Below are 13,428 nucleotides of genomic sequence, written 5' to 3' on the forward strand. Positions count from 1 at the left end.
GTACGAACTCCAGATATGGGTTTTTTCCTCACAATTCGAGGCAAGATCCAATCAGCTCTCTTTATAAGATCAATTCTATTGCTTTTGGGATATTTGCTGTTAATTTCTCCCAAAAAATTACTACAAGCTTTTTGCCAAGCTTCATTTTCTATCCATAATTTTTCAATGTCCTCCTTAGTTAAAGGTACGACAATTTCTGCTGGGTCTATTCCTGTTAATTGACGAAGTCTCAATTTTCCTTTCCAAATCAAGTCAGAGATTTTTTCCCCATAAGTTTTTAATTTTTTATTTGGTTTATTTGGTAAAAATATCCATTCCAATATAATATCTTCCCTTTGCATTAATATTCCTGTTGGGGAATGCCTAGAAGGTAAAATAACCAAAATACAATCCAGCTTTGGATCAATATGATCTACGTGCCCTTCATGTACTTTCTTTTCTACCAAGGCCAATTCTTTCTCAGCTTCAGGTGATAATTCTCTTGGACTATTTAAGTCCTTATCACCTTCTAAGGTTTTAAACAAATTATTCAGTTCATCATTTTTTACCCCAACAATAGTTCTTAGATGAGAAATGTCTCCAAATAATCTTGGAAAGTCATTAAGAGTCTGTAGTCGATCTCTCCTAATTTGCACCTTTTGAGGTCTAATTTTTTGAAGTTCTATTTTATATCCTAAATAATTAATAGAATCTCCTCTTTGTACCTTTTCTGAAGCAATTTGTAATCCCCAGCAAGGCAAAATTTTCTTTACTTTTTCAAACATTCTTTCTAAAGTATCTGCATTTGAATCAGCTAATAAAATGTTATCCATATAATGATAAATTATAGATTTAGGAAATTTTTTATGTACCACTTCTAATGGCTGTTTTACAAAATATTGGCACAGAGTTGGGCTATTCAACATTCCCTGTGGGAGAACCCTCCTTTGAAATCTTTTAACCGGTTGAGAATTATTAAAAGTAGGCACTGTGAAAGCAAATCTTTCTCTGTCTTTTTCTTGTAAGGGTATTGAAAAGAAACAGTCTTTTAAATCAATAACTATGAGAGGCCATTCTTTTGGTAACAGAGTAGGCAAAGGAATTCCAGATTGTAAAGAGCCCATTGGCTGCATTACTTTGTTAATTGCTCTAAGGTCTGTTACCATTCTCCATTTACCAGATTTTTTTTTTTATAACAAATACAGGAGAATTCCAAGGGCTGGTTGATTCTTCAATATGATGAGCACTTAACTGTTCTTCCACCAGCTCTTGTAAAGCCTGGAGTTTCTCTGTTGTTAAAGGCCATTGCTGAACCCATACAGGCTTGTCTTTTGACCATTTTAAAGGTAGAGCTGTTAGTGTTTTTGGAAGATTATCAGTTGTTGTGCCCTGTTCTTGTATGACATGGATGGCTGGTGAGCACTCATTAGAATAATATCTTTTAATATTTCTCTCAGAAACATGTACTAATTTATGATTTGTTTCTGAGATTGGAGGGATATTAATCTGAGTATTCCATTGTTGTAACAAGTCTCGACCCCACAGGTTCATAGCTATGTTAGCCATATATGGTTTTAATTTTCCTTTCTGTCCTTCTGGACCTATACATTCAAGCCATCTTACACTTTGTTTCACTCGAGATAATGTCCCAATTCCTAAGAGTTGAATGTTTACCTCCTGAAGAGGCCAAGTTGCATGCCAAAATTCTGGTGCAATTATGGTAATGTCAGCACCTGTGTCTACCATACCAGACAACAAAACACCATTTATTTTTATTGTTAATTTTGGTCTTTGTTCATTAATAGAAGTTTGCCAAAAAATTTTCTTTATGTTTTCTCCTGTATTTCCTATTTTCTCTGTTTCATCATCTCGACTAACATGATTTATTCCAATAGACATTTGGTTATTTAGTTGCTTTGAGTAGGGGTTTCCTCTACAACTGCAGGAAAGGTTTGAACTGGATTTACTGTGGGGGCCTGCCTGAGGCCCCTCTGGGAGTTTCCCGAAGCTCGATGCAGAGGGTTACCCTGTCTGTCCCTTGTTGATCTACATTCATTGGTCCAGTGTTTTCCCTAACCACACCTTCTGCATACTCCAGAAGGAAGGGGCATTCTGTTGCCAGTGTTCTTTGAAGAAACATTATTTCTAGGAATGACCTGTTTACAATCCCTTTTCAAATGTCCTTGCTTTCCACATCCAAAACATCTAACATTGCTCAAACCTTTTGAAATTGCTTTTCCTACCCACATATCATCATGGTCATAAGCCTCTACATTAACTGTATCTCTAATCCAATCTTCCAAAGGTGCAGATCTTGCCTTTAATGGCCTGATTATTCTTTTGCACGCTGCATTTGCATTCTCAAAGGCTAAAGATTCAATTATTATCTGACTAGCCTTTGAATTCGGGACCATTTTTTGTACTGCTGAAGTCAATCTTTGTAAGAAATCTGTGACAGATTCTTTGGGGCCCTGTATAACCTTTGTAAATGACTCAGTTTTTTTTCCTGGTTCTTCAACTCTGTCCCATGCATTCAAAGCTGCCGTTCGACATAGAACTAGGATTTGGACATCATATGAACATTGTGTTTGTACTGAAGCATATTGGCTTTCTCCAATAAGCTGATCCTGGCAGACTTGTATTCTGCTATCCCTTCATTGTCTTTCTATATTTTTAGCCTCATTATTGAACCACATTTTCCACTGGAGATTTTGTCCAGGTTCAAGAACAGCCTGTGCCAATTCCAGCCAGTCCTTTGGTAGAATCCTATTACAAGTTGACCAGGTGTTTAACATTTGCTTTACATATGGGGAGTGCATGCCATAAGATGCTATTGCCTCCTTAAATCTTCGTAAGTGTAACATTTCAACTGGAACCCAAGTATTTTGTTCATTCTCTTCATCAGGTAGCTGCTGTATGGCTACTGGATAAATTAAGGGTGATTGTGTGAAAACTGGCTTTCTTTCTGTAACCTTATGATCCAATTTTAAAACAATTTCACTATTTATTTCTTCTGTCTGAATTTGAATTTCTCTATAATTCATTTTTACCAGTTTAACAGGTTTTTCTAAGACTGTTATCCTGGCACTTAAGTTGACTATCTTTTTAAATAGTAAAATGAGGATAAGAAAAGTAATAAACTGAATAATTCGATCAATATTAATCTTTCATATAGTTGTTCCATTGTCAGAGTGCCTAAAATTTCAAACATAGCCCAATTTTCTTCCAATGTACACATAAAGCCCATTTTTTTTAATGTAGAAAAAAATTCTCTTTTAAATAGATATGTTAATTGACTTACCAAGTCTGGGTAGAACAGTAGAATCCCAGGGAATTTCACAGCCACCTGGTGTTCGAGGTGTGAATCCAGGGAGACAGAGAGAGAGAGAGAGAGAGAGAGAGAGAGAGAGAGAGAGAGAGAGAGAGAAAGTGTAGCCACTTGAGCCGAGTCAAGCCTTGGCTTTACAGGCAAGGGCCTTGTTCGGCAGGGCAGGCCTGAGTTGTTTGTAGCAGTTGCAAGTAGCTCCAGCTGCGGGTCAGTCTGGCCTGGGCCCGAGCTAGGCAGCCGGGCCGCCCAGGCCGGAAACCAGACCTGCCGCCAAGCCAAGCCAAGCGGTTTTTAATGAATTCTTGTCATGTTGGGTGCCAAATGTAGATGTAACCAACCTTCTTATTAAATAAGAAACACAGAACCAATGCAAAGAAGAAAGCCAAGAGGTCAGAGCTAAGAGCTAAAACCTTACCCTTCCTCCTGCGGTGGTCCTACCTCTCCGAACCAGAGCTACCCCTGTGTTAAAGTCTTTATATAGAGTTCCTGTCCTGCCTTCTCATTGGTTGTAAACCCAACCACATGACCGCCTCCTCACGGCCTGTCTGTATAGGCCTCCAGGTTTTCCATGATTGGTATTAAGATTAAAGGCATGTGTATCCAATAATGGCTGTATCCCTGAACACACAGAGACTTACCCAGCTCTGCCTACCAAGTGCTGGAATTACAAGCATATGCCACCACTGCCCTGCTTTCCTATGGCTTGCTAATAGTTCTGACCCCCGGGCAACTTTATTTATTAACATACAAATAACGTTTTAATACAAATAAAATATCACCATAACACTCCTGTTAGGATAATTTCACACCGCCTTATGACTAACAAATTCCATTTGGAAGGTTGCATCACATTTAAATATTTCATCTTAGTATATCTCACAGTATGTCTTTCATAGAAATTCTACTTTAAACATTACTTTTGGCAGGGCAGAAATTCCACCCTGTTTCTTTGTGCTCCTTTCTTTGATTTTACATAATGGGCAATTGATCCCCGGTAGAAAGCATCATGGAACATGGGTCCTTCCTCACTGTTAAAGATGTTAAATATTTGTAGGACTAACAGTTAACAATTAACCACAGAATGCCCCAATGCCAGAGATAGTCTATAAAATTTGACAAAAATCCCATCAAAACTGCAACGTAAAGTAACACGTATTAGTCACACATTTTCTCTCAGGTTGTTCATCTTAGACCTGTAAAATAATTGTTTTTAGGCAGGGCTACACCATATTATCCAGTTCTATTTTGGTGAAACTAGTGTAACTACTGTAGTTTGGTTTTGTGGTAAGTTCAGTTCTTTATCCAGATTCTTTATTTCCTATTCTGTGGATGCAAAAGGCCAGTCAGAACAATTAATGATCATCTAAAAATACTTAAAATTGATTACCTCACTACTTATTTCTAATGTGAGCTACAGTCAAAGGAAGAGAGCTTTCATGTTCCTTCTTTCCCATCCCTTTCTGTAAGGACAGTACACCTGCTTTAAAGTTGGTCAGTGAACTCAATTCTTACCCAGGTCCCTCTCCATATGGAAGTTTGGAATACAATCAAGAGAAGTTGAAGATCACTCATTTACTGGTTTATTTTCACTTCAAAATGACCAGTTTAGGTCCAGTCTTGAACCACTTTGCAGAACTTTGTTTCCCACACTGGGCAGCAAAGCAGAATTAGGTGTTCAAAGCAATTCTCAACTGCATAGTATGAGGCAAGCCTAAGTAACAGGAGACATTGCTCTAAAAAGAAATAAATAATTAACTCACTTGAGAAAAGTGGAAAGAAATTCTTAATGACGTTAAAAAAATGAGGAATAGAAGAAAATAAGAGATTAGAGCAGAGATGCATTTAAACAAAATCAAATTTTAACAGTGAAACAAATAATTGCCTTTTTAAAAAAATTAACAGAATTGACAAAACACATGGCTCTACTGACTTTCAAAAGAGAACACCATTCTCTGGTAGAGGGAATGGTATTAATAAGATATCATATCACCATGCCCCTATGTGCAAAGTTAGCTGCTGAGACCTGTGACCTGGCACACACAGCTACAGCTAAAGGAAATAATCATGACAAGCAGTATTGAAAATATCTGCATATGCAAAGGAGAGTTCTTTGTTCAAGATTCAATATTCATGGGCTCAAGCTAACCTTCCCAAATTGTACACCCAAAATCTAGCCTGCCTTCACTCACATGACATGGATCAATGCATGCCAGTAAATTACAAAATCACTGATCCTTCCCCAATCAGGTCCCATTTCAGAATGGTCACTTCTGCAGCTGTTTGCCTACCCTGTTTCCACAGCAGTGTACACAATAAATTTTTCTTTCTATTCTAGTATTCAGGCAAACAATAATCTCTTTCCTGTTACTCAAATGGACAGTTGACTACATAACCCAAATTTTTAATTTAAAATCTCATTGCTAGATGAGTTCTTCAATCTACAATTGTAGATGGTTTAATCACAAGGACAACACAATGATACAGATTTTGCTCATGGCTACCTGATCCAACATAAGAAAGTTTGTCTCAGAAATTTTATTTACAAGGCTGGAGGTACTGTTCTTAGAGAATATGCTTCCCCAGGGAGAAATTATTCCACACACCTAAAAGTTTAATGAACAAAAATACCTTAAATAACAACAGGCATCAAGTGGTGATTAATGTCAAAAGAGAAGCTAGTCTGGCACAGATTTTGCATGCTACGTGTGCTGTCATCCTGCTGTGGAATGTTCTGTATGGCAAATGTGTTGCTCTGATTGGCTGGTAAATAAAACACTGATTGGCCAGTAGTCAGGCAGGAGGAAGTGTAGGCAGAACAAGGAGGAGAATAAAGCTGGGAAGTGGAAGGCTGAGTCAGAGACACTGCCAGCCGCCACCAGGACAAGCAGCATGTGAAGATGCCGGTAAGCCAAGAGCCATGTGGCAAGGTATAGACTTATGGAAATTGATTAATTTAAGCTATAAGAACAGCTAGCAAGAAGCCTGCCACGGCCATAGAGTACATAAACAATATAAGCCTCTGTGTTTACTTGGTTGGGTCTGAGTGGCTGTGGGACTGGCGGGTGACAAAGATTTGTCCTGACTGGGCCAGGCAGGAAAACTCAATCTACAGTCATCGTTAAGTTTCTCTTAAGTCTTACGTGAGGTAGCACATTGAACAATTTAAATAGGGACAGGAGAATGCAAGTTTAGTCACTTAGGCAGATGGAGATTTACAGAGTATAATTATCTTTTAGATCATACAGTATTATCTAAACATAAATATATCATGATGCATGATTTAAAAGAGAAATAGATCATAATGTATAACCTAAAAGATACATTTAAAGAAGTAATCAATGCCACAATTCTCACAGAAAGGACATAGAGCAGAAATACAAAAACAGGCATGGGAAAGTCACCTGTTCATACTGTGAATGGTGGTCTCAAATGAACAGCTATTCTAAGCTATTCTAACCTGAGAATAAGGCTTCTTTTGCCTACAAGTAAGCTGGCTCAGAAGACCACAAATGCTTCTATGAAGGACCAGAACAAGTTCATTTTAACTAAGCCATGACTGCTGACTATCTCAAGGCTAAGACATTACTGTGCAGAATTTCATTTTTTTTGTTTTTTCTGTAGCTCCAGTGGCCCTCCTGTAACTCACTCTGTATACCAGGCTTGCCTTGAACGTAGAGATTCACCTGCCTTTGCCTCTTAGGTGCTGGGATTAAAGGCCTGCACTACCAGAACCTGGCTTTTAATTTGATTTTTTTTTTAGTTTTTCAAGACATGTTTCTCTGTGTAGCCCTGGCTGTCCTAGAACTCTCTGTAGACCATGCTGGCCTTGAACTCACAAGGATATGCCTTCCTCTGCCTCCCAAGTACTGGGATTAAAGGTGTGCATCACCACTTTTCAGCAAGAATTTCATTTTTTAAGCTTTGTTTTATGTATATGAGTATTTACCTGCTTGTGTCTGTGTGCAGTAACTGCAGAGACCAGAAGATGGAATCAGAGCCCTTGCAACTGGAGTTATAAGCAACCATGGTTTCCAGCATATGGAGGTATCTCACTCTCACAGCTGAGTGATTATTGAGTACAGTCCATGCCAGCTTGTCCTCAGGTACACCTCAAGCATTGCTCTGGCATTTGAACCTTGGGCTTTCACACCCAAAGGTCCATCCCTAAAAATTCTTCAAAACTCCACAGCTCTTTGTAAATGCCTGATTGCCTTAGCCTTAGACAGACTTCAGTTCTAGTCTCAGGATCTCCCCATAACAGGCATGTCTTCTAGAGTCACTACCATTCAGAGCTCCAAACTGAATGTCTTGCAGGCATCAGGGAAGCAGATAGTGATCCCATTCAGACAAGTCAGACTTTACTCATGCAAGTTCCTTTTCCCTCCTTACAGGTGGTGTAAACTCAAGAAGGGGAACACCTGACATGTGAGTTTCTGTGCTCCAGTTGCTGCCTATTTACCACATTGGAGATAAACTCACTCTTGCGGCATGGATTAATTGGTCAACCATCTTTTAAAGACTTTTAATGTCAGTTCTTCTCTTTGTATTCTTTGTGTTTTCCCCTCATTTTGTGGAGATTTGGGTTGAGAGAGCTCTTGGATCAGTTCTCCCACTGGCCCTGCAGTTCATGTGGTGGCAGCTAAGGCAGTGCAGCACCATGACAGTTCCAGCATCACACATTACTTCTACCCAGTGACACCACAATCATTTCCCAAGAGAAGGAGTGGTGAAGTCAGAGCCCAAGTGATGCTCAGTGAGACTGTTATCCAAGCCTGCCTCTGCCAAGGTGGATGCAACACTGGAAAAGGCCACAGGAAAGGATAAAGGATCACACAGAAGAGTGCAAACAAAAGGAAAGGGGAAATCAAAAGGCAACAGGCTAAAGTGGCTGACCAACAACTACAGATCTGCCAGCAGAAAATGGAGACACTGAAAAACAGAGTCCAGTCTCTGAAGTAGAAGAGAAAGAAGCCAAGTCTGACTAACCATCCATTATGTCTTTCACTATCCCTGCCTTGCTACTTGTACAATCCAGAGGAATATTTTAACCAACTATTTGCAAATGTGAGTTTTTTAGTAGCTCTATAAACATTTTTAAATGGTGGGTAAAAATCCTATTTCATTCTATATTTTAAGTGTAAATGATTTTTTAAGAGGTTAAATCACTTGAGAATTTTTGTTTTTTTAATACAAACAGAAAATAGCAGGATACTTAATGAGGAGAAGGTGTGAGTGTCTCAGGGGTCACCATAACATTCAGTACAGGGGGCTAGTTTTATATCCTTCAACACAAAGCATTCTAAATGGTAATTTGAAGTCTCTTGGTCATCCATTTTTATCCAGAATATTCTTAGTTATATCTGGTCTCATATTTCTAGTAGAAATGTTTCCTATAAAACAACTCCTTGGGCTTTGCCTTTTCAGAACTCTCTCTGGTTATGCAGTCTATTTTCCTAACATTTGTGATAATGTGTGTAAAAAAATGGAAATTTTGAAGATGAACTGTATGTGACATAAAACTGTGAGTAAATGGAATTGATAATTGCAAGCATTTGCTTGTTATATGAGGTCTTAGCGAAAACTTGCCAAGTTTAGGATGGACCATCACTGGAATAAGTTCAAAGAGAAACAACACATTTTTTTTTTTGGATACATGAAAACAATGTATGATTCTTAGAGTTTGGGTACATGTTTCAAAAATCGAAATGACTGTATACTCTCCTCCTCAACCAATAATTTCTCATTTGGGGAAGAGTAAAAACAAATTCTTAGAGCACCAAGTGTGAAATAGTTTCAGGTTCTATCAATCTTATATTTCTTCTGGGTAACCTGGACTGAGGTAAGGATGAACTTAAATCAGCCACCCACACCTTACTACTATTAATGACATGTTCATAGGCTTGAATATAAGTCTCAGCACTGAGAACACTACCTTTTTATATACAGGACCTGATTCTCATTCCCTGCACTCACAAGACAGCTCACAACTGACAGTGCCTCCAGTCACAGGGGATCAGACATCATATTCTGGTCACCATTGTTACCTAGCATGAACATGGTATAATAATTTGCAAAACTTATGCACTTAAATTAAATTCCATTCTTTTCTAAGATAACAGATACATGAATAAAGCCTTTTTTACAATATGGAATCACATACATATCTGTCTTTTTACCATTTGTATTTCTGGTTTTCTAACAGGCAAGGTGAATGCACTCAAGGACATGGAAATACAGGTAGATGTGACAAATTTGATGTAGGTGCTGGGAATCAAACTTGGGTAACCAAGAGGACCAGTACTACTGAGTCAACTCTTCAGGTCCAAAATATGTCATTATAATTTTGATGATGAAGATGTCCTACTGTTCTTTCTGTCTCCAGTGACTTGAAGGTGAAGTAAGTCCCCTCTAGATGGTTGTCAAAGGATTCAATGGATTTCTATACCTCCATGAATGGACTCTTTATAAATTTTTTTTTATTTTCATTGTTAACACATTTCTTTTGATGTGAGTAAAGATAACAAAAGCTTTTGTTGAAACCTGTCACAGTCCAGCCAGATTATATTATGAAAAATTCCATAATTTGAGATATGCTTTTTCTTTGGGAATTTTTTTGAGACAGGATGTGTCCAAATAGGGGACCAAAGTGGCCTCATACTCTCAGAGATTGGCCCAGCATATTCTGCCAAGAGCTGGAATTACATTCGTGCACCTCTAAGTTCAGAAATATAGGTTTCTAAGTGACCTACAATGGAATCAGAAAATGAAAGGATAATACAATATTTTAAAAGAAACCATGTTTTAAAGAACAGAATTATTTCTTCAAATTCTATAATTTAACTGGGCAAATCATTTTATATATTCTCAATAATTGGGCTATTTGCTTTGCTGGTATTTTCATCCACTTAAAAAGAGGGAACTGCATTTGTGTGTCTACACCAGTGCCAGGAAGTGTATATAACACTGAGAGGACAGCTTACATTTGTCTTTTATCTACTTCCTCTATGTGAGATCTAGTGGTGAACCTTATGGAGTCATTTAGTTGTAAATGACCTCAAGGGCACTTATACAGGTCTAAAAATAATTTTTATATGTGCTGATGTAGGAGTGTGCATATGTTAATGCCCACGTGTAGAAATTAAAAAAAATTATAGGAATAGTATGGATCACCCAGAGATAGAATGCAGGTCCTCGGGCTTAGCAGAAACAACTTTAGAGAATGAGGCAATTCTCTGGCATTTGATTGTGATTCTGAGACAATCTTATAAACAAATGCTTAGCCCTCATAATCAATTTTGAAAAATATGTGGTTATATAAATATTTTAATATGAAAAGAAAATTTATTATTCAATTTGTCCTTTGTTCTTGTATCCTATGAAATTAAGTTTACAATCTGAAAATAAGACAATAATTTAATGTTGTAGTATTTCTACAAATCTTATTTGAACACCAGTGAAACAGCTTATTGGTAAAGTCTTTGGTGTGCAAAGCTGGAGGACCACAAATCTGTCTTCTGGTCTTCACATATCTGCCATGAGCCTACAACCCATAATCACATCACACACCACATAAATCTTTCTTACAAGAGAAATCTTAGTGATATTCCATTACCTGGCATCTCTGGATAATTCTCTTGGAAGGAAGTTCTTGAAGATGAAATCCAAATGGTTAACTCATTTGGATGGGACAAGAACAGAACATCAAATTACATAAATATACATTTATAACATAGAAAGCTATGGTATGAGGCACATAGTGGATTGCTGAATATCCTAACTAACTTGCAAAACTTATGCACTTAAATTAAATTTCATTCATTTCTAAGATAACAGACACATGAATAATGACTTTCTTACAATATGGAATCACATACATATCTGTCTTTTTACCATTTGCATATCTGGTTTCCTAGAAGCAAGGCAAATGCACTCAAGGACATGGAAATACAGGTAGATGTGACAAATTTGATGTAGGTGATAGGAATCCAACTTGGGTACCCAAGAAGACCAGTGCTACTGAGTCAACTCTTCAGGTCCCAAATATGTCAATATAATTTTGATGATGAAGATGTCCTACTGCTCTTCTATCTCCTTTGACTTGAAGGTGAAGAAAGTCCCCTCTAGATGGTTGTCAAAGGATTCAATCGATTTCTATACCTCTGTGAATGAACTCTATATTGTTTTTTATTTTCATTTTTAACACATTTCTTGTGAAGTGAATAAAGGTAACAAAAGCTTTTGTTGAAACCAGTCACAGTCCAGTCAGATTATCTTATGAAAAATTCCATAATTTGAGATATGCTTCTTCTTTTGGAATTTTTTGAGACAGGATGTGTCCAAATAGGCTGCCTTGGAATTAACTATGGGGACCAAGATGGCCTCAAACTCACAGAGTTCTGGAACTACATTCAGGTACCTCTAAGTTCAGAAATATGGGTTTCCAAGTGACCTACAATGGAATCAGAAAATGAAAGGATGAAACAATATTTAAAAAGAAACTGTGTTTTAAAGAACAGAATTATTTCTTGAAATTCTATAATTTAACTGGGCAAATCATTGTGTGTACTCTCAATAATTGGGTTATATTCTTTGCTGGTACTTTGATCCACTTAAAAATGTTTGAACTGTATTTGTGTGTCTACACCTGTGCCAGGATGTGTATGTAGCACTGAGAGGACAACTTACATTTGTCTGTTATCTATTTCCCCTATGTGAGTTCTAGTGATGAAACCTATGGAGTCATTTAGTTTCAAATGACATCAATAACACTTATTCAGGTCTAAAAATAATTTATGTATGTCCTGATGTAGGAGTGTGCATATGTCAATGCCCAAGTGTAGAAATAAAAAAAATTATAAGAATAGTATGGATCACCCAAAGATAGAATTCAGGTCCACAGGCTTAGCGAAAACAATTTTAGAGAACGAGGCAATTCTCTGGCATTCAATTGTGGTTCTGAGACAATGTGATAAACAAATGCTTAGCCCCAATAATCAATTTTGAAAAATATGTTTGTAAAAATGTTTAATATGCAAAGAAATCATTGGATCCCTCTGGATCCAATGGCCAAATTATACTCACTTATAAGTTGATCTGGACATTATATCTCAACAGAAATGAAAATAATACAAACACATAAAATTTTATACCTAAATTAGATATTTCATGCAATTTAAGAGAAGTACAAAATCTAGTACAGTTACATTACCATTTAAATCAGTAGTGCAAGTTCCAAAATTACACAAAGAAACCTTGTCACGACAAATCAAAAAAAATAAAACATAGTGCAAGTTTTTACAGTTCTGGAGGGAAAGATACCCCAACTGTCAGAAGTCAGCTTTTACCTAGAGCTATGAAGGGAAGAGATCCTGGATCACTACTGCTGTGAGGGAAAAAGTAACCTGAATATTGAGAAGTCAGGCTACACCTGATGCTGTGCTTCAGTGGGAAACATTCTCCCTGCCAAAGGTATTAATCCTGCTCCTCTCCAAAAGAGAGCCCTTACAGTTGGACTCTGCTCCACACTGCTAAGAGAGTTTCCCAAGAGAGATGTCCATTGCTGCTGTCTTCTACTCCCCTGAGGATGTTTCTCAGCATAGCTGTCAATTCATTTTCTGTTCTGCTCTATTAGAGTTTGTAGATGTCCATTTCTTCTCATCTAGAGCTCAAATTCTTACTTCTATGCTTCATTCAAGAAAGGGGTGAAATGCTGCAGAAATGTAGCAGTCTCTGGTGAAAAGTTGTTACTTCTGCTCTGACCTTTTCAGGACGTTTGCCAGCAAAAGGGTCTGTTGCTTCTATAATCCAATGCTATAGTCGGATTCTCATCTACTCCAGTGAAAAGTCTTTACCTAAAATGCATTCAAGATATTTATTTGGTAGGAAGGAATCTAGGAGAGTTACAGAATCTCCCAGGGAGGAAAAAGGCAGCTGCCAAAGGAACAGGCACAGGGCTTGAAAACCCTGAAATATTGGGTGGATTTCATGCTCAAGAATTGGTTGATTTCAGGCTCAGGGAATTTTTGGATTTCTGCTTAGTTGGTCAAAGTTAGAGTGTGTTTCTTTGTCTCTGGTTTCAGGTCCAAAGTGTGTTTGTTTTAATGCCTCCTTTTAAAATTTTG

Source organism: Peromyscus californicus, unplaced genomic scaffold, assembly GCF_007827085.1.
Source record: "Peromyscus californicus insignis strain IS unplaced genomic scaffold, ASM782708v3 Scaffold_46__1_contigs__length_323970, whole genome shotgun sequence".
NCBI classification, from domain to species: Eukaryota; Metazoa; Chordata; class Mammalia; order Rodentia; family Cricetidae; genus Peromyscus; species Peromyscus californicus.